We start from the raw sequence: 19,925 nt of genomic DNA, 5'->3' as shown, positions 1-19,925 counted from the left end.
GCCTCACTTATCTGTATGTCAAGTTCTTTCCCCCTCCTTGGGAAATTTTCTGCCATCGCTTCTGTGAACAGGTTTTTTTTATGTTGTCTGTACTCTCACCTGTTTCTTCATTGACTCTGATCAGTCTTATATTATTCTTCTTTGCATTGTCTAGCAGTTGCTGGATTGATTTCTTGTGATCCCTTACTATTTTAAAGAAATTTTTCTTTTCCTGGTCACTAATTGCAATCTTATCTTCTATATCTGAAATTCTGTCCTCACATTGGCTTATTCTGCTGTGTAAACTTTCAATGGAGTTTTTACTCTCTTGGAAATCTGTTTGCATCTGTTGTATGGATTCCATTTGTTTCCTGTGTTGGAATTCCATCATGTTCCTCAGCTCCTCTATTTTTTTTATCTGTGTCCTGTCTAGATTTATTAATCATGTCTTGCACTATGGGCACAATTTGTGCTGTTATCTGATAAATTATTTCTGATTTTATTTATTCCAGATCTTCTTTTGTTGCCAGTTCAGGGAGTCCAAGTGGTTAAGTATCTGGTTGTTTCATCTTGTTTCCTTTGTGGTTGCTTTAGGTGATCTGGAAGTCTGATTTTTGAGACTTGTTTACACATTGTCTCATTTCAAGGGGGCGGGGAGGGATGTGTGCTGCTGGTGCCCACAGGCTCACTTCCTCAGTGCTGGGGGTGGTGGTACTGCAGCCCAGAATGTTCACCTCCTCAGTGCTGGGAGCAGCTCTGCTCCTCTAGGCTGGGCACGATGGTATGGCGACCCAGAAGGTTCACCTCCTCTGCACTGTGGCAGTTCTGCTTCTCTGCACTGGGGGCAGTGGTATGGTGGCCCCAAGTCACAGTTTGTAAACAGATCTGGGACTCAAATCCATGGCTCTTTCCACCACCCCATGATCTGCAGATATAAGATTCTAGTTACTAAGGTTTGCCTTCAGTTACAGGTTGGGTATCAGGCAGATGGCAATTACACTAAGCAGGAAATAGTAAATGTTTCTATTTCTTTCATTTTGAAACTCCTTATTCAACAGCAAGACCTCAGAAATCTCACTCTCATTGGGCAGAATATAACCAGTGTTTCTCAGACTACTTAATGCTTTCTTGCTTAGGTCTCACCCGTCCCAATAAATGAATCTGTCTCTTTTTTTCAGAAATTTTGGGTGTACTAAACTGTGCTTTGTTCCAGTTAGAGAAAAAACTACCCCAAATGCTATGAAAACAAATCATGAACTTGAAGAAGTGTTATCAAGGCCTTTAGTTCGGGCTGGTAAACTAAGGAGTTGGATAGCACACTTCAAAGACTGGGCACTATTTTTCTTGGGACCTGGATTAGGAAAGAATGGGGCTGTGGGGGGAGTGTCAGGAGGGGTCTCTGGACTCACTTACAAGGTCTGGCTTGATAGGAGCTGGGTGCCTGTGAATATCTGTTATGTAATGCACACCCCAAGCAGTTGTAAAGTCATTCAGACAATAGTCAAACTTGGGAAGTTCCCAACTCATGAATATTGCAGATACCCCATTTTCTTCACCTCCAGTTGAATCTGATACTTTTGAATAGGCTGCTAGGTGTCTGAGACTTTATCTGAGCCAGAGCCGCTGAGCTGAAAGGAGACGTGAATGGATGAGGGAGTCATTCAAAAAATGCTTTCATTTGGTTTCAGAAACACTTCCTTTGTTTTGATGTGCTCAGAACATCATTTATTTGAAGTCTGGCTCCACAAGAGTTTTTATCTCCAAAGCAAGAAAAATATGGTAATCTTAAATAAATAAGCCACCACAACAAAATGTATTTAAAAAAAACTTTCCAAGAGATTTGCACATTTTGAACATGGGCAATGCCTATATAAAAACCCACATGTGCGAATCTAAGCTATAGTCCCTCTTTTTCTTTGTTCTTTATGAAAATATTCACATCTATTCAACTAAATTAACATATATTATCACAAATGTGTCATTCTCAAATTTCCTGAACGAGCCTTATCACTCGCTCTTCTTTCTTTTGCTCATGACTGTCTTTTTGAAAACAAAACAACATTATTCACACCAATAAGTGTAACAGGCACAATGGGAGAAAGCCCTGGAAGTGATTTCTTTGTTCTTATCAGGGTGACCTCTCGCTTCAGGTCTTTTCTTTCTTAGCCTCTTTGGAGTCGAATCTCTGAGAAGGAACTGTGGAACCCTATGTTTCATGAGTGTACCCCACACCCATCTGTCCTCTCACTCCCTTTGTGCTCCAGGGGAATTCAGCATCCCAAGCACAATCTAACTCCTGGCTTTATCCTGCACTTGACAACAGTATATCTTGTCTAAAGAGAAATACTCAATTCTTCTCACTATCTTAATTCATAGGTGGCTTAAATGGCTAGGAAAAAAGCCTAAATAGATGGCTTCCTGATACTTTAATAAGAAATAAAACAAGCTACTTAAAGTTCCATTTGAAGCCAGATGCCCCATGGAGAATTTGGCCAGACCTGAATGAATACTCATTTGTAAAATGGGAGGTGATTGTATATGTTCCCACACCTGGCAGTGAATTTGTATGAGAAACACTTAGATATGCACAAATTAGGGGTATCTAGAAGGATGGGGAAATAGCTCTGCCAACTGCAAATTCTAATTCAGGTCAAGAAAATAGAGTTCCCTAAATGATTCCTTTTATGTACACGTTTAAGATTCAGAGCCAACATAGTGGAGAAAAATATTTCAGAATTTTCTAACACCAGTGGGATACTAAGACTATTGCTTTTATATTCACCATTTAAAGCAACTCACTACTAAAAACATCTTTTGATTTAAAAGGAAACTCCTAGGACCTTAGATATGGTATTGGAACAGAAACAGGTTCATTTTCTTTCAAAGATAGATTCAGAGATAGATTTCTTTAGATTATTTGAGTGGCAAATATGATTTACATAAGTTGCTAAATGCATATGGGATATGAAAATGACACAAAATAGCTTGAGGTTTGCCAATTTTATAACATAAAATTTATAGATTTGATAAGTATAAAGCAAATTACTCATCTTTGCCTATTTACATTTTTTTACAAATTTTCAGTAATTCATTTATTAAATCAATATATTACTAAGTCCTAGAGGTTGTTCAAGCCCAAACCACATTTTAACCCTGATCATCATAGATACACTAGTGACCAAAATGCTATTTTACCAACAACTACCAGGAGTCTATTTGTTCCAAATCACCAGAATAGAAAAGGACTTTGGTGTACCCTAGATTTTTACTTTTGTTTTAGTTGTAACAAACCTCATCTCTTTCTCCAGCATCTTGGCAATATGTGCAGGCCCCTCACCACTATCTTTGCTTATTCATTCCTCTCTCAGAGAAATTCAAGGCTGGGATGCTTGAATCCCATTTTGGCTGGGATGCTGTAGTACCATTCCCATCTTTGCCGTAAGCTGGCTTCTAAGTGTAAGAAAACTCCTGAAAGAGAGGGAAAGTGGATCATCTCTTAATTCAGCCAGCCACCATGGATCAACATGCACTACTCTTGCCTGAAACCAGTTAGTTCGTGCCTGGATGCTTGTTAAGCCTCTGCTGACTCAAGAACCCTAAACCCCACCAGGCACCAACGGCCAGAATGGCTGTAAAATTACTCTGCAAACATTAAATCTTCATGGCTTGGAGATTAAAAGTGTCTCCCTCAGTGTAGGTATTTTCTAGTACAGTACAAACTGTTAAAATTGACTTGGTGCTTGTTAAAGCACCAATATCCTTACATTTTCCACCTAAATCATTTAGGAAACCAACATGGGGATGTATGTTTGGTACATGGAACACTGTAGAGACAACAGCTATGTCAGAGGCAAACATGGGGCCTTTTTTTTAAAAAAAAAAAAAAAAAAGGACTTTTGGTGTACACTTCCTTCTAAATAAGGCTTTGGGAGAAACAAGAAGAAGGAAAAAAGCAGCCTCCTCTGATTAAGCTCACAAAGAGGCTACAGTACTCTACATTATCTTAAGAAAAACAAAAGCCCAAAGCACAGCCACAGCCTCTCCATCAAGTAGACAGACATTAAAGTACATTAGCACTATCATTTGTAGGTCTGTAAATATCAATAAAGTATGTGATTGGGCTTTGCTTTCACACAAAGAACAGGGACTATCCTTTTCAGGAAATTTCACAGAGATACTTACCAACAAAAGTTCAGTAATTTAATCTTTGGAAAGCTCAATAATGCTAAGTTCAAAATTGCAGGTTTTAAACTAATGTACCTGATAAGTGATGATGGCAGAACTAAAGCGACCCATTATTAGGTAATCTGATATTCCCAATCCTGGTTATCTGTAACAGAGAAGAGTCTCCCTAAAACAGTAGTGATGGGCTCACATCTACATTCACTGCTGAAGTCAAAAAGAGGCTTTCTTTGTGGACTTTATCTGCTCCCAAATGTCTGCTTCCACAAGAAGCGATTTCGCACTCCCAAGGCAGCTATGCAAATGACTCCCGTATCTTTGCCTGATAGGTGCCCTTTGGTTTGGAAGCAGGGGATACCATCCTGCAGACTGGACTGTCACAGCTGTCTGACTTTCTTCCCTAACAGGACATAGAGACCCTGAACGAGAGGAGCCTCTGCTTGTGCTGTTTCTAGACAATGAAGGGCTCCAAGGTTGAAGTAGGTGGCATGAAAAGGGTGGCAGTCAGTAGGGTTTTTCCTCTTTTCATGTGTCATATTTCTTCTAACTTTTCTCCAGCACAAGCTGCCTCTTGCAAGGTGTCATGATGCTAATATAGAGGATTTGTAGAGCTTTGCTCTTCAAAAGTTATTCACACAGGAACACTTATCACTTCTAGTGGTTTGAAACATCTATCATTTTTTTCTCTGAGTGGCAGGCAATAGGTCCAGAGCTGAAGTAAACATGTCCACAAACCCTCATTACTCAGTTACACATTAAGAGATAACGGAGAAAAGGCAAAACATATTCAAGGTGATTTGTTTGTCCCATGTCCAACTTAAGGCAACATTAAGAGCAACTCTGGAAATACATTTCTGTATTGCACAGTTTTACGTGTTCCAATTTGGAAGTAGGTAATTTCCCTTTATAAATTGCATTTTTAAAGCTGGTTTCTGAATCTGAAGTGAAAGCATCTCAGAGGAAACCGGTGGGCAGGGTATCATGTGGGTAACAAAACAAGGCTGCCACTTCTTTCCTCCACAGCTTTGACTGGCTTCTGCCTGGAAGCACTCATTTCCATAAATGGGATTATAAACATATTTGAATTTGCATGTTGTATCTTGTACATCCAACAGAATTAAATTAACGAACATCATCTTTGGCAAATATAGGCAGGGTAAGAGTTCCAAGTCCCTGCAGGAATGTGTTACACATCTCTGCACTGCTGTGACAAAATACCTGGGAAAGTTAAATCAGAGGACAGGTTTATTTTGGCTCACAGTTTCAGAGATTTCGGTCCATGGCCTGCTGGCTCCAAGTAAGTAAAAAACACCATGATGGAAGGGTGTATCAGAGGAAAGCTGCTGACCTCGTGGCAGCCAGGAAGCAGAGAGAGAAGAAACAGAAAGGCAAGGGCCAGGGACCATGTATAATCCTCAGATTTAGGCCCCAACTTACTTCCTTGAACTAGGCCAACATTCTCATTTCCATCCCAATAATGCATCACATTATAATCCTATCAATGGACTGATCTACTGATGAACTTAGAACCGTCGTGATCCAAACACCTTCCAAAAACCCTTCCTTGAACATCTGAGATTTGGTGGAACATGTTAGATCTAAACTACAACAAGGGATGACAGCAGCTCACTCATTAGAGCCCTAGTTGGTTTTTGTTTCACTAACCTTCCAACCTGGGATGGTTCTCCAAAGACATCATAAGGTGGAAGAGAAGCCTCAAAATAAGAACACGTCTTGAAAAACAGGCATTCTAATAAAGCTTTTAAAAGTCATTTATGATATAATTTCTATAATTTCTTGAATTCAGAAATTGTATCTATGAAGCAAGAATTCTCCAAAATTCAACAAGAACTTCTATTTTATAATGACCACCCAAGGAATATATGTTGTTTTCTATTAGAATTTTATCTAACTCCAAAATAAAAAGAAGTAAATAAAAATGGTCCAATTAATCAATCTTATTCAACTAAACTATATCAAATTCTAAAACTATTCTGAATAAAATGCCCCTAATTTCAGGAATTTGCGGCACTGCCAAGTTAAAACTGAATCCACTGTTTAGCATCCCATAATCCTATAGTTGGACAAAATGAGTGAGATAGAGGTGCACACATGTTGAAGTTATTAGGCTCTACCTGGAGGAACTGGCCTTTTCAATAAGTTGGAGATTTTAGCTTATGATTGGCAACTGTTTTGTGCGATAAAAATAGAGCAGACACTGAAAAAAATTAATTTAAGTACTAGAGATGGAATAGTGTGGAGGCTGTGAGCAAAATTGGACAGCAGTGGGTAGCATAGGTCCTGTCTAGAGCCAAAGTCTTCCAGAAGAATCACATGAAATTTGGTGGTTGATTGTTTGGTACCCCAGTTAACTTAACTATGTTGATGTAAACTCAAATAGTTCTGTCCATAAACATCTCCTTATGCCCTCAGATATATAGATTGACCTGACCAGTCAGAATAATCAAATACTTAACAAGTTTTCATTTTGTTTTGTACCACCTCGGTATGGAATCATAAAATGTGTATCCTGTGACTACAAAGAACATTTAAGCATTTCAATATGTCCATGCAGTAGCTAAGCCAGCTGGTCTTGGATTCATATAAAGCTATGTCCTTTCCAGCTGCATGACCTTGACCAAATTATTTAGTAGCACAGTTCTTAGATCTGTAAAATGGGGCTAATAATACAAATCTCCAGTGGATTGTCATGATTTTAAACATAAAGTCACTATTTTATGTACCTAGAACTATTAAAACATAATATTATCTATCATAACATTATAACATTATATTATATATTATATATTATATATATTATAACATAATATTGTCTATCATATTATATATAATATTATTATAACACAGTATTATCTATCATAATATAAATTCAAAAGAGCCAATCCAATATAATTCTAATAACTGTAAAGAACTATAGATAATTCAGAGGAAGTCTTGTATTCTGTAAAGATGAAACTTCTCAATACATATTATTACACTATTCCATAAAATATTGACTAATCAGACTATGAAGATTAATTCAACTTTCTCATTAGCCAAAGTTTTCAACAACTCTTTACTTCATAAGAAGGAATAAATGTCTCCAAATAATCTTTCCTTACTAAGCTAGAATGTCACACTGCTGCAGTCATCATTTACATCAGTTTGTCACTGTAGTCATAGATGGTGAAGGAAAATATATCCAGTGAGCTGTGGCTGTAGAATATGACTCAGATTTTACAAAATATATCATTCGCATTACAAACCCTTGTGGATTTGTATGTTCAAAGAAACATACATCACAGAAAAAAATACTAGTAAATAAGTGATTTAGTTAGTTAAGGCGTAGTCTGTTGATAATGTGGTGAGATTTATGGGGCTTCAGAGAATGAAAGCTACAGTTCGACTAGAATATATAGTTGCTCCCTGAACAGATAGTTACACAGGTCATGCAGGAAGTGGTGTTCTGGTGTACCTCTTCCTCCAAATTCTTGACTCCATGTGCTTCAAAGACTAACCCTAACCAACTCTCTGAAGTACTGCCCATGCTCAGTTTCGGACACTACTTGTCTCAGCACAGCTGGGATTATTTGGTCTCCATTGTATATGATCCAAAAGTCAAGGCAACAAGCCCTAGCTCCCTGTCTGCACTTTGGAGGCTGCCAAACAAAAAGCCTGTCTTTAAAGAAAAGTCTCAGCAGTTGTCCTCCTGGCGCTTGGGTCTATCTGATCCTCTGTGGCAAGGGCAGACCTAGGTACTGAAGGAGGTGTAACAACACCCCAGGCTTTTACCCCAAAGATGCCAGTCACGTCCCCTCCCCAAGTTGCAATAATCAAAATTGTTCAGGACATTGCCAAAATAGCCCCTAGGGGGCAAAATTTACCTGATGTCCCTTGATTGAGAGCCACTGTCCTAAAAGCCAGTCCTGGGTTAGAATTGCGACACTTTCTTCCTATTGTTCCCTCTGATGTTAATCAGAGTGGAAATTACCAATAACTCCTCTGGGAGTTTGGCCCTTGCTCTCTTCCTACTAATTCTTTTGATTAGGCAAGCAAAGCACAGAGATTTCTTCATTCCAACACAACCTTATGGAACAGACAGCTTATGTCAGATATAAACATATTCATAGAGGAGATTTTAGAGCTAATCACTCAGGCTACACACACACACACATACACACACACATACACGACTTCAATATTTTTTGATGACAGATTTCTGAAGGATTTCATTTCTATCAAGGACAGTCTAAACAAACCTCATTTAAATAGATGTTCAGAGAATATCTCTGCTCATTTCTTGAATTTCTTGATTCACTGGACCTCAACAAGAAAAATCTCACCAAAAACCTAAATGTGAAACATGTTACAAAATGCTTTTTATGTTGGGGCTAGTGAGTTAAAAAAAAGAAAAAGCTCTGTATGGGTAGCTTGTTTAAAGTGACTCCATTCCTCTATTCTGAGTATAAATTTTCATTATAATCTGGTGATCTAAGAAACAGAATTGGCTCTGTATACCTTAAGAATTCTGTTGTCTGTTTGTATGTGTGTGTATTTTAAAACAAAATTCTTGATATGGACTTTTATGATTTTCCTATTACTCTACTTAGTATAATACACAAAAATTTAAGAAATAGATATTTATGCCTGACACAGATACCATGTAGGATATCGAAGAAGCATGAGAGAGGCTACTATCCTTAAGGCCTTGCTCACAATCTACGTAGGCAGGTAACGCTGATACCTACGAAAGAACGAGAAGATGCCTGTGTGAGAGCATTGTGAGCCCAGTGTGTGATGCAGAGTTCAAAAAGAGGGGCTTCATGAAGGCCGGCATCCTCAGAGAAGGCTCCGTGAAGGGCAATGACATGAGTGCAGAGACCTGGGTTATGCTTCCTTCTGCAGAAAACCTGAACTCAGGGGTAGAGAAGTGGCAGGGCAGCTGGACAGACTTCAACTTCTTTATGATCATAACCAAGGGGTATTTATAAATAACCAAATACTTCAGAATGCTAAGGGTATTAAAATATTGCCATGTTGTGATTAATTATCATTTCTGTGGAATAATAAAAGCAAAAGAGAATCTAGAGACTAAAAATATTAACTAGAAAATCTAGAAGCTAAATCTACTTTAGAGACTGAAAATGTTTCTGAAATAAGTATGTAGGAAAAGGCTATTTCCTAACCTTGTGGCAGTTACATGTCCTCCTGTTCCTTTGGTAGGTTACATGTCTTCTTAGCAATTCCATTGGTGGAAGGATCTGGATTTACTCCGCATTCATCCAACATCAACCAAGTAACAACCAGGTACCAGGCACACGACTATTCTAGGAACTGAAGATGCACAGGCAAACAGGCAAAGCCTCTGTTTTAATGGACCTTCCTTTTCTACTGCGGATGAACTGATGAACAGTGGAGAATTGGAAAGCAATTCCAGAAAATATTACTCCAGTGGGAAAAACTGACTAGAGTAATGTATTACGGGAGGAGCCTGCCATTGTGGCCTACAGACAACTCCAGCCTACTGCCTGCTTTTATATGGCCCATGAGCTAAGACAAGCTCTTACTCTGAACTCCAATCCAGTGGAATGTTATCTTCCCAAGAAAATTCCTTTCTTCTCTAGATCTACATCATGAAAATTACATTCAGTTCTGTTCTATTTTTAATTTCATTAAAGAAATTGTGCACATTTATTTCTCCTGCTGTCCTCTATGTACCTACATAATACCATGGCTTTTTCCTCCTGATCTACTGAGTGTCCTTTGTCAACCACTGTGTTAGAGATGCATCACAGTGGCAAGGGGGAAAGGCCACTCTGAGGAGGCAACCCTGAAGCTGAGACCTGAATGGCCATATCGAGTCCTGAGTTCTCACCTACTTTCAGAGTTCTGTGACTGCTGAATCTCCCTTTCCATGTTTGTAAAATATCTCAGTCATCCATACCATCCTCCTTCCCTAAACCACTACAGTTTTACTTCTCTATGACTACAAATATAGTTCTGTCTCTCTATTTGATTGAACATGAACATTATTCATCATTTGCCTCCCATCACCCATCTATCCTACCCTATGAGTATTGTGAAGAAATAGACCAGCGACAGAGACATTTGTAATTCTTCACTTTTGCACACATCATACTGTTTGGCAAGACTTACAAAACTTGCATAAATATGAATTCCACAATTAACCTCCAATACTGTGACAAGACTTTCAGGAAGCATGCTGGAAGTTTACACGAGCACAAGGCCAAATGCCTTACAATTTTCAAAACACTACTAAAAAGCAGCCCACACTTGCTCTGAATTATTGTGGTCTTTCAAAGTCTATACCAAGTAATATGCAGGGAGACAAAGCTATTTTACCAAGCAGACAGATATTCCAAATTACTGGTTCTTAACAAGCATGGTAATACATCAGTCAAAAGCAATAAATTTAAACTGAATGAAATCTCAATTTGCCTACAGTGCATTTCACTTTGACATTTTCTATATTGCCACGGTGCTTTGATAAAGTTTTTTAAAATGCAAAGAAAGTGTCTGTAAGGCTAAAGACCAGACTTGGTACTATTGTGGTCAAGGCGGCATTACACTACTTAAGTTTCATCGCTCCATGCCCCGTGGCAGGCACAGCCCCAGTGCTAACACAGGTTCAGTTTTCATTATCATCATATGATTATGCATTTTACTGCATTTAACTGATAATACAACTACCAGCTCACCTTAAAAGAATTAGCTTGGAGGTTTCATTGCTTTCCAAATGGAATTCATTTGACAAACAAATGACAATTAGCCTAGTCTCCCTGTTCTGCGTCAGGATGCTTTTTGATTGAACCAATTTACAATTTTTAAATGAGTTTAGACATTTACATTTAAAATGTCTAGAGGAAATTAGCCCTGGGACATCCAACAGCCAAAATGCTTTTTGAAGTTGATTATTATTTGATCTAGTACCCTCTACCTGTACATTTTGTTCCAACTTCAAAGTTTGGGAATGTAAATGCCACCTTACCTCAAAGCACAGGGAGAAACTTAAAAGCGGTTTTACTCATTATGCTATGCAAAGGAGTCCATATTTTAATATTCGTTTAATATGGTTAGTTAGCTTTAATGACACCAGTGTGACAGTGTCATAGTTTTGGAATCTGAAAGCACTGATTGAAGTTTCTGGCTGCTGCTTCTATTTTTCTGCACACAAAAAAATCATGTCCTTTGAAGGACAGATCAGCCCCTGGCTGCATCCATTTCTGTAACAGCTAAACAGGACAACTTTCAGATGAAGAGTTCACCTGTCCCAGAGAGGACAGCACAAATCACGATATCAAGGGCTACAGAGACACCTGACTGTCAGATCCTGGGGCTGTGCGTTTTACAAGAGCAGGCGCTTCACTCCTGGGTGCTGAGGAAGCTGCCAGTAATTTCACTATAAACAGGTAGTGCTGATAACCTGGCCATAGAAACTAGTATTGCTCTGAAATCAAGCCTACTCGTTTTGAGCCAAGAGCTTATTTTATTTATATATTATTGTTATTATTGCTACATTATGGTCAAAATGAGAAAATGACAGCCTTCTGCCCAGACCACGTTTCTCAACTGCAAAAATAAACTGTAGTGAGGGGAAGGCCAGAAATGTGCTACTGCACCATCTCCCTCTCCTGAAGTCCTGTAAATCAATATTATGCACAGCACAGGCCAGGAAACACTCAGGAAGAAAGGGCAAGTGGCAGGGCCTCGCAGTGGGCCAGTCTACATCCGCATGGAGTTACTGATCACGGCTTTCACAGACCAACTTTGAGAGCATACCAGGATATTTATTCTGAATTTCTAGTTTTGTCTCATGCTCTGGGACACACACCCCATGTTTTCAAAATAGCTTTGAGTTCCAAAGAGTTCCTGAGTGATAACATTGCATAACCCCAGTGCAGTGTTCATGGTTTTGAAGACAGCTTTCTGTGAAAGTAGTAGATGCTAAATTCGGTAGTCTGAACTCTCATTAATCTTTGTCAGAGTATCAGGAGGTAAAGACAATGGAGGGTGAGAAATGTAAAAATGTGAACATGTACATCAATGTGAACATGGTGCTGTAAAGGGGCTCCACGCTCCTTTCTGGGTCAGTCTCAACACCGTGTAATATGAAAATGGTGATAAAATAAAACAAAAAACGACTTAAATATTTCATCTAGGATAACTTCACTTTATTGCTGGAGATTAAACTTCCTCTAGGTCCCTTTGTAAGAAAGTTGATTTCACATCAGTTCCCTTCCTTCATCCTCTCTCCCCAACCCCCACCTCACTCTCAGTTTCCTTAATGAAAATGGAATTTAGGTCCTTGTCAAAGCATTCTTGGAGTAAACTCTGCTTTGGTTCCAAATTTAACGCACAAACACCAAATTTTCTCCCACACAATGTCCAAACTATGCTAGAGACATGCCAGATCTTTGTATCGCGAGATTTTCATCCTCTCGTTCTCTTCTGCTACAAATAGAAATTTTTATTCTTGTACTGGCAACAACCATTTCATACAGCATCCTCAGCCTGTGGCTTTAAAGTCGCCAGAGTTGTCTATGAGCCCAGGCAGCACAACAATGGGAATCCGAGAGATATTTTTTTTTTCCGTTACTGCGTCTGCCCTCTGCTGGATGGAGCTACAGTTGCAGTTAAAGCCGCCCAGAGAGACCCAGAGGCGGCCCCTTAAGCGGCTGGGCGGGGAGAGGGAGTCCTGTAAGCCACAGGGAAGAATCTTGGTGCTTTAAGAAAATATTTTCTTTTTCTGCTAAGATTTCTTAGAAATGCACTTTTCTCTATCTATATGTACTGGTCCACCAGTTTATTCTGCTTCTCCATCTTCAAGCATATATATATATATATATATATATATATATATATATATATATATATGTATGTATGTATATGTGTGTGTATATATATATACATATATATGTATGTATATATATGTATGTGTGTGTGTGTGTGTGTGTGTGTGTGTGTGTGTATATATATATATATGGAGATAATTTGTCAGGTGAAAGCCATGAAGAATTCTAACATCTCTCTCTGATATTCATGTACAATATGGGACACTGCTCTGGGTCATATCATGAAAGTTAAGGCCATGAAACCAGACTGCCTGGGTGCAAATCCAGCTCAGACACTTAGTAACTGGGCAACCTCGAATAAGTTCAGTAACCTCTCCAAGTATGTTTCATTCTCTGTAATAAGAAGTTGCAATACTGCTTGCCTCCTATGGTTTATAAGGAGTTAACCTATCTATCTATACACATAATTTAGATTGGTGGTTGGCAGGTAGGAAACATTTCCCAAGTGTTGGGTAGGATCATAAGAATGGCACAGTGTAAGAATCTTAAGTTAATGCTTACAGTGCAATAGAAAGCAGTTCTGATTTTCAGATTTTTGTTTTAAGGATTGTTAACATTTACTTAAAAAGGACGAGTATTATAGCTTCTAAACTGAGAAAGGACACACCTTCAAGAAAAGGAATAGAACTTTCAGTGAAACTTTACTTGGAAAAACACCATTTTCACCTCTTCTGGCAGCAAGATTTTGAAGTAATTGACAATAGTCTTCATATGATGATAGTTAAGCAAAGGGGCTAGGAATTTGCAGGAATCGGTGGTCTCTTCTTTGCAGGGCTCTTGTAAAGAAAAGTTAATAGTTGAAAGGCTTGTATGTGTTAGGCACATGTTAAGGGACAGACCATCTATCTACTTATACTGGAAACATGTAATGTGCACATCCTCCTGTGTGTCTACAGGCCCTGGGCTAGGTAGAGAGATGCAGGTATTAATAAGGCAGACATGGTCCCAGCAATGTGGACTTTGCAGACTAATGGAAAACTCAGAAAGTAAATGAGTAATTAAAGGTGAAGAATGAACTAAAAGCAGAAGAGCCAGAATCAGTGGAGTATAAAAATCTCACCTGGAAGGTCCCACTTTCTAGTCTCACAACTATGGAGAGATCATTGTCCCGGAAAATGCCACACTATTCTAATGAGTAATAGAAGATCTATAATGTCCTCATTATCCAGGGGGAGGTGACTTTGAATTTCCCTATAAAAAGCAACAACTGCGAAGGATATATTCCCCCCCACACACACACACACACACTCGTACACAAGATTTCCCATACCAGTTCAGAAACACACCAGAGCAAAACATTACATTCTTATGGTCAAGGTTTCATTTCTATGAAATCGAATTATATTTTCAGTGCTCAGTAAAACTCCACACCACTGCCATAACGGAATACTCTTGAAGGGTTCTCAGAATTAAAGTGGCCTGGAAGGCGAGGGCAGGTGCTAACCCAAACACTCTTAAGGGTCCTGAAGAGTGACTGGGGATATTGCAGATTTTCCAGAAGATATTTTTACTCTGCTAAGAAGGGGAGCATCTGTAGGTATAAGACAGAGATGGACACAGTGTAGACTGTATATAATAAATCTTCTGTCTTATAAAATTTTCCAAATAGCTGAAGTGATATGAGTGAAATAATTGCATCGGGTTCATCAGGCTAAGATAAACCATATCTGTATGAAACTTCTAGTTAAATTATTATTAGAACCTATGGGATATTGGATTATGTTTCTCTTTAATGAATGTTCATGGAAGGAAACAACTTGAAGTTAATGTTCTTGGGTCACAAAACAAGCCCGTGATGATGACCTTGTTTTCCCCAGTGTGTGTGAAACCCCTTCTTTTAATAATCTACCTTCTATACTTGCTGATTTTTCTGTCCTTTAATCTCCTTTCTCAATAACTAATAATTTTCAGGTCAAAGTTATAAACATGCAGTCAAGTAAAAATGAGATACATGTGAGAGTATTACTACTGAAGTATCTAAATCATTGAATTAAGTGATCCAAATGATTTCCTAATAGTCTGCATATATACACATATGTGTGTGGGAATTCATATGTATATATGAATATATTATATATAATATAATTATATGATATATATATCAGACAAATAGCTAAATGAAAAAAATGGTTAACCTGGTAATTGAGTTACAGAAACAAAGATGAGAAATTTGGTTTAAACTGAAAGAAAATGTATTTCACTGCCTTATTCTTTCAGAAAAATTTCTGAGCTTATAGTTAGGCAAACTTGTTAACCTTCTGCTACTGACCAAAACCCTAGGATATATGGGTTATTTGACAGCTTTAATTTAACATAATTTAATGAGGAGAAAAATGCAAGTTGTTATTAAGTTAACACATTGCCCACTTTGATAAATGTTCTGTTAAATTTCCCCAGAAGAGGCTTTAATTGGATCCAGAAGGAGTATTTATTTTTGTATAAAACATATTATATATACATATGTATTTTGTGTGCATACAAGTGTATATTTGCATATAATACATATTCATATTCCTAGATTACATTCATGAACACATACACATTTTCTCCTAGAAAAGAAATTACCGATGTACCAAATGGACCCATGGAAAATGGTTCAAGACCGTCATTTTTTTGGCAAACATAGTAAAATAAGCAAATTCCACTTAAACAAAAAACAAACTCCCCTTCTTCACCTTTGAAAGTCACAGGCTGAACAATCTTAAGAGTCTAAAGTCTCACAAGGAAGGCTTATTACTAAGGTAACTTGACATTTCCAGTAAAATATTAAACCTCTTTTGAAATGCATTAATATTTGAATTACATTGAATGTTCTTTAATGATTCATTGTAGTTAGTTTGCTGATTGGCACTTTCCCTGGAAGGGACTAGGTTTCTTCATCCACATGCATAAATTACATTTAGTGATGTTGCAGTCGAGACTAGTAGAGCTACGGTTTGGTAAGACCACTTCTTCAACATAGATAAAGAGCCATTCCATTCACCTGGGAAGCTCCCCAGTGAAAGTCACTGTTCATGGGTCTGGAACCATCTCCTTCCCAGTGTGGCTGCAGGTCCTGTCTCTTATCCAAAGCAGGGTGTAAGTTAGACCTGGCATGTCTCACTTGACAAGTGCTTTTTCATGTGAAACACATGAACTCCTTTTCCCCGTGGACTAAGTTGTTTCAGATCATTGTCTCTTCCGTAGTACAGGAAGAGAAGCTAATCTATAAAACAATGAGGCTCCACGAGGCCAAAATCTGCAATTACATTGTACAGAGGGGCTTCATGAATAATTCCTGGGGTTTGATCTGACATTAATCTGGATAGTTAATACAGAGCTGGGGCATTGCCAGAATAAAGCTGACTGATTTCTTTATAACAGAGCACTGTTGAGGTGAGGATTCAGCCTCTGTGAATTACACTCTTGATCCACACTGAGCAGTGAGCTATCATCTTTACATCTTGTGTTTCCTCCACAGATCTGGATGCCTAGGTATTGGCAAGAAGGTATCATCTAGAAAGAAGTCACTCCAATTAAGCAAGACAGCTCCAAGAACTTAACTGCAGTTTACATGTTGGTTACTTTCAAATGGCTTTGCTGTAAGGAAATCCCCTAGCATGCCATAACTGCACATCTGTCACTATTTCTGGCCAGGCTGTGAACCAAATCACCAGTGTGCTCTCAGCACTGGTTTCTTAATACAAGCAAGTGGAAGGTGGATAATTTCTGAAAATCTCCTTTAGAATTTACTGATAGGACAATTTTGATACCTCCTCTTAAGCCAGAAGTATGATGATAAATGGTCTTTTTTTTTTTTTAGTTAAACCATTCCATTGATTCAATTGCATATTTGTAGGGTGTAGCTGTCTTACCTTCAGAATTATGATAGAAACTGAGAAATTCTTAAGACAAAAAAACGAAGCAATAGACAGCAACATATTTTTGTCATTGAAATCTTCCCACCCAGTTAGAGAAACCTGAGTAGAACCGATAATGTTCAGAGCAAGGAGACGTGGGTGGGACCGAATCCTGGGAGGAGGCATCTTACAGAGCATTGAGTTTGAGTTTGGATTGAGTTTTGAAGAATGGTAGGAGTTTGGGTTGATGAAGAGGACTCATTTGTATTATTTTTTATTATTAAAAAATAATAATGATAACCAAGCAAAAAGAATTAACACAACACTAGTTTTCCTGCATAAAACTGAAAATTAACCATGGTATGAAATTATTCACGGCAGGTATGGTACCTGTACCAACCAATCAGAGTGGGCAAAACTTTCATCAATGATTAACACAACCATAACAGTGCAGAACAGTGGAGCATCAGCCAGGAAATGTTCTCAGTCTGTTGTTCTCCCGTCAATGTCCTCCTCTAGAACATCAGTGCACTTCCAGCAGGTGAAGTAATTCAGGCCCAAGTGTGACTGTTTTTCACTATTTTTTCAGTGGATGAATGCTTCTAAAACTGTACACAATCATCTTAGATTGAGCTCACCAGAGCTGAAAACACATCAGAGAAAGTTGAAGTAGATAGAAGGGATAGACACAATGGCGGCAGCCTTTCGTTGTCCAGATTAGAATTGTGAATGATTTTCTATGAACAGCAGAGAGCCTGTGAAAATAGATGAACCAGGACAGACCAACAAAAATCAGATCATCATCATCATTCCCACAGTGTTACTTTCATGACCCTGATGAACTGTTCCTCAGTGCTGGATGTTAGAACTTGGTGTTTTCTGTGCATTACCTCATTCAGCTTTTGTAACAACCCCGCAAAGTGCATCCTGTCATTATCTCATCTTTACAAATAGGCAAAGTGAAGCTTAAAGATCCCCAGTAACCTGCTCATGCTCACATAACTACTAACCACTACCCTGAATGCACAAACGTACATACCTTAGTCAGATGGTTTTCCTAGCAAAATTACATAACACTTTAACAAGGAAAATTACCCATAATTTCAGCATGATGCCACTCATTATTTCTTCATGCTTTCTTTGGGGCTGTTACTTATAGTTTCTATAGATGTATCATAGCTATTAAACAATTTTGTGACATGCTCTTTTCTTAATGTCATCAAGTAAAATTTTTCTTTACTGTTGTATAATATTTATAATTATAATTTATAGTGGTTGTTGTCCACTTTCTTTTCTTCCCTGATATATTTTTTTGTTACTACAAGTGATAGTTCAGTAAACATGTCCCTCCATGTATCATATTTTACTTTCACATTGATTCCCAAGGATGATTGCATTGTGTCAGAGAGTGCAAACCTTCATAGGACCTGAATGGCACCATCACATTGTTTCCAAAAGGTTATACTAACTTTTACTAATTCCAGCAATCAGTATTTACCAATTACACTGAAAATCTCATGATCAGCAGTTAGTACGTCCTATAGGTAGTAAGCAGTTTAATTTTTACTTAACACAAATAAATGGTACTTTTCATTTGCATTTCTAATAGTAATTTAAGCATTTTTAAACAAATTATATTTATTTATTCATATTTAAATGGTCTCAGAATACTTTGATGCATTTATTAAAATCTTAATAATATCTTTAATAAATTGATGAACTCTTTTATGCACTATAAAGAATACTATAGAGTGCTGAGGAGGAGAGCCCACAGGCACCAGCAGCACACACCAGTCCCCCCACCCTCCTTGAAATGAGAAGACACATAAACAAGTCTCAAAACCAGACTTCCAGATCACCTAAAGCAACCACAAAAGGAAATGAGATGGAACAATCTGATGATACTCAACCACCTGGACTCCCTGAACTGGCAACGAAAGAGGATCTGGAAAAAATGAAATCAGAAATGATTTCTCAGATAACAGCACAGATTGTGCCCATAGTGCAAGACATGATAAATAAATCTAGAGAGGACACAGATAAAAAATTGAGGAGCTAAGGAACATGATGGAATTCCAACATAAGAAACAAATGAAATCCATACAACAGATGCAAACAGATTTTCAGGAGATTAAAAACTCCATTGAAAGTATATGCAACAGGGCTGAGGATTTGGCTCAGTGGTTTCATCGCCTGCCACACAAGTGCAAGGACCTGAGTTCAATCCCCAGTACTGAATAAAAAAAACAAAAAGAAAGTTTAGACAGCAGAATGAGCCAATGTGAGGACAGAATTTCAGATATAGAAGATAAAATTGCAATTAGTGACCAGGAAAAAAACATTTCTTTAAAATAGTAAGGGACCATGAGGAACCAATCCAGCAGCTGCTAGATGATGCAAAGAAGAATAACATAAGACTGACTGGAGTCAACAAAGAAACAGGAGAGAGTGCATATGACATAAAAAAGAAAACTGTTCACAGACCTAATGGCAGAAAACTTCCCAAGCAGGGGAAAAGAACTTGACATACAGATAAGTGAGGCATATAGGACTCCAAATAGCCTTGATTGAAAAAAATCTACACATAGGCATATAATTGCTAAGATTCCAGAAACCCAACAGAAGAACAAAGTTCTACAAGCAGTTAGAGAAAAGAAACAAATCACATACAAAGGAAAGCCCATCACAATCACAGCAGACTTCTCAGCAGAAACCCTCAAGGGAAGAAGAGTTTGGAGTGATGTATTTTAAGCCCTAAAGGAAAAGAGCCTCCAACCCAGACTGATGTACCCTATAAAACTATCTTTCAAAATTGATGGAGAAATAAGATACTTTCATGACAAAGAGCACCTTAGGAACTTCATGAATGCCAAACCAGCACTCCAAAAAAATTTAGACAGTATCCTAGGAAAAGACAATGAGGATCACAACCCCAGGAAACCCAGCAGAATGAATCCATTGGGCATGACAAGAAATTAAATGCAAAGAGAGAATCCAACAAAAAGAAGAAGTCATGACAATGATAACTCAATACATATCAGTTATAATCATC

The sequence above is a fragment of the Heterocephalus glaber genome, unplaced genomic scaffold (genome assembly GCF_053883595.1).
Source record: "Heterocephalus glaber isolate CG9 unplaced genomic scaffold, H.glaber_assembly_v1.0 deba00001497, whole genome shotgun sequence".
Lineage (NCBI taxonomy): Eukaryota > Metazoa > Chordata > Mammalia > Rodentia > Bathyergidae > Heterocephalus > Heterocephalus glaber.
Note: the sequence above shows the minus strand (reverse complement) of the source record.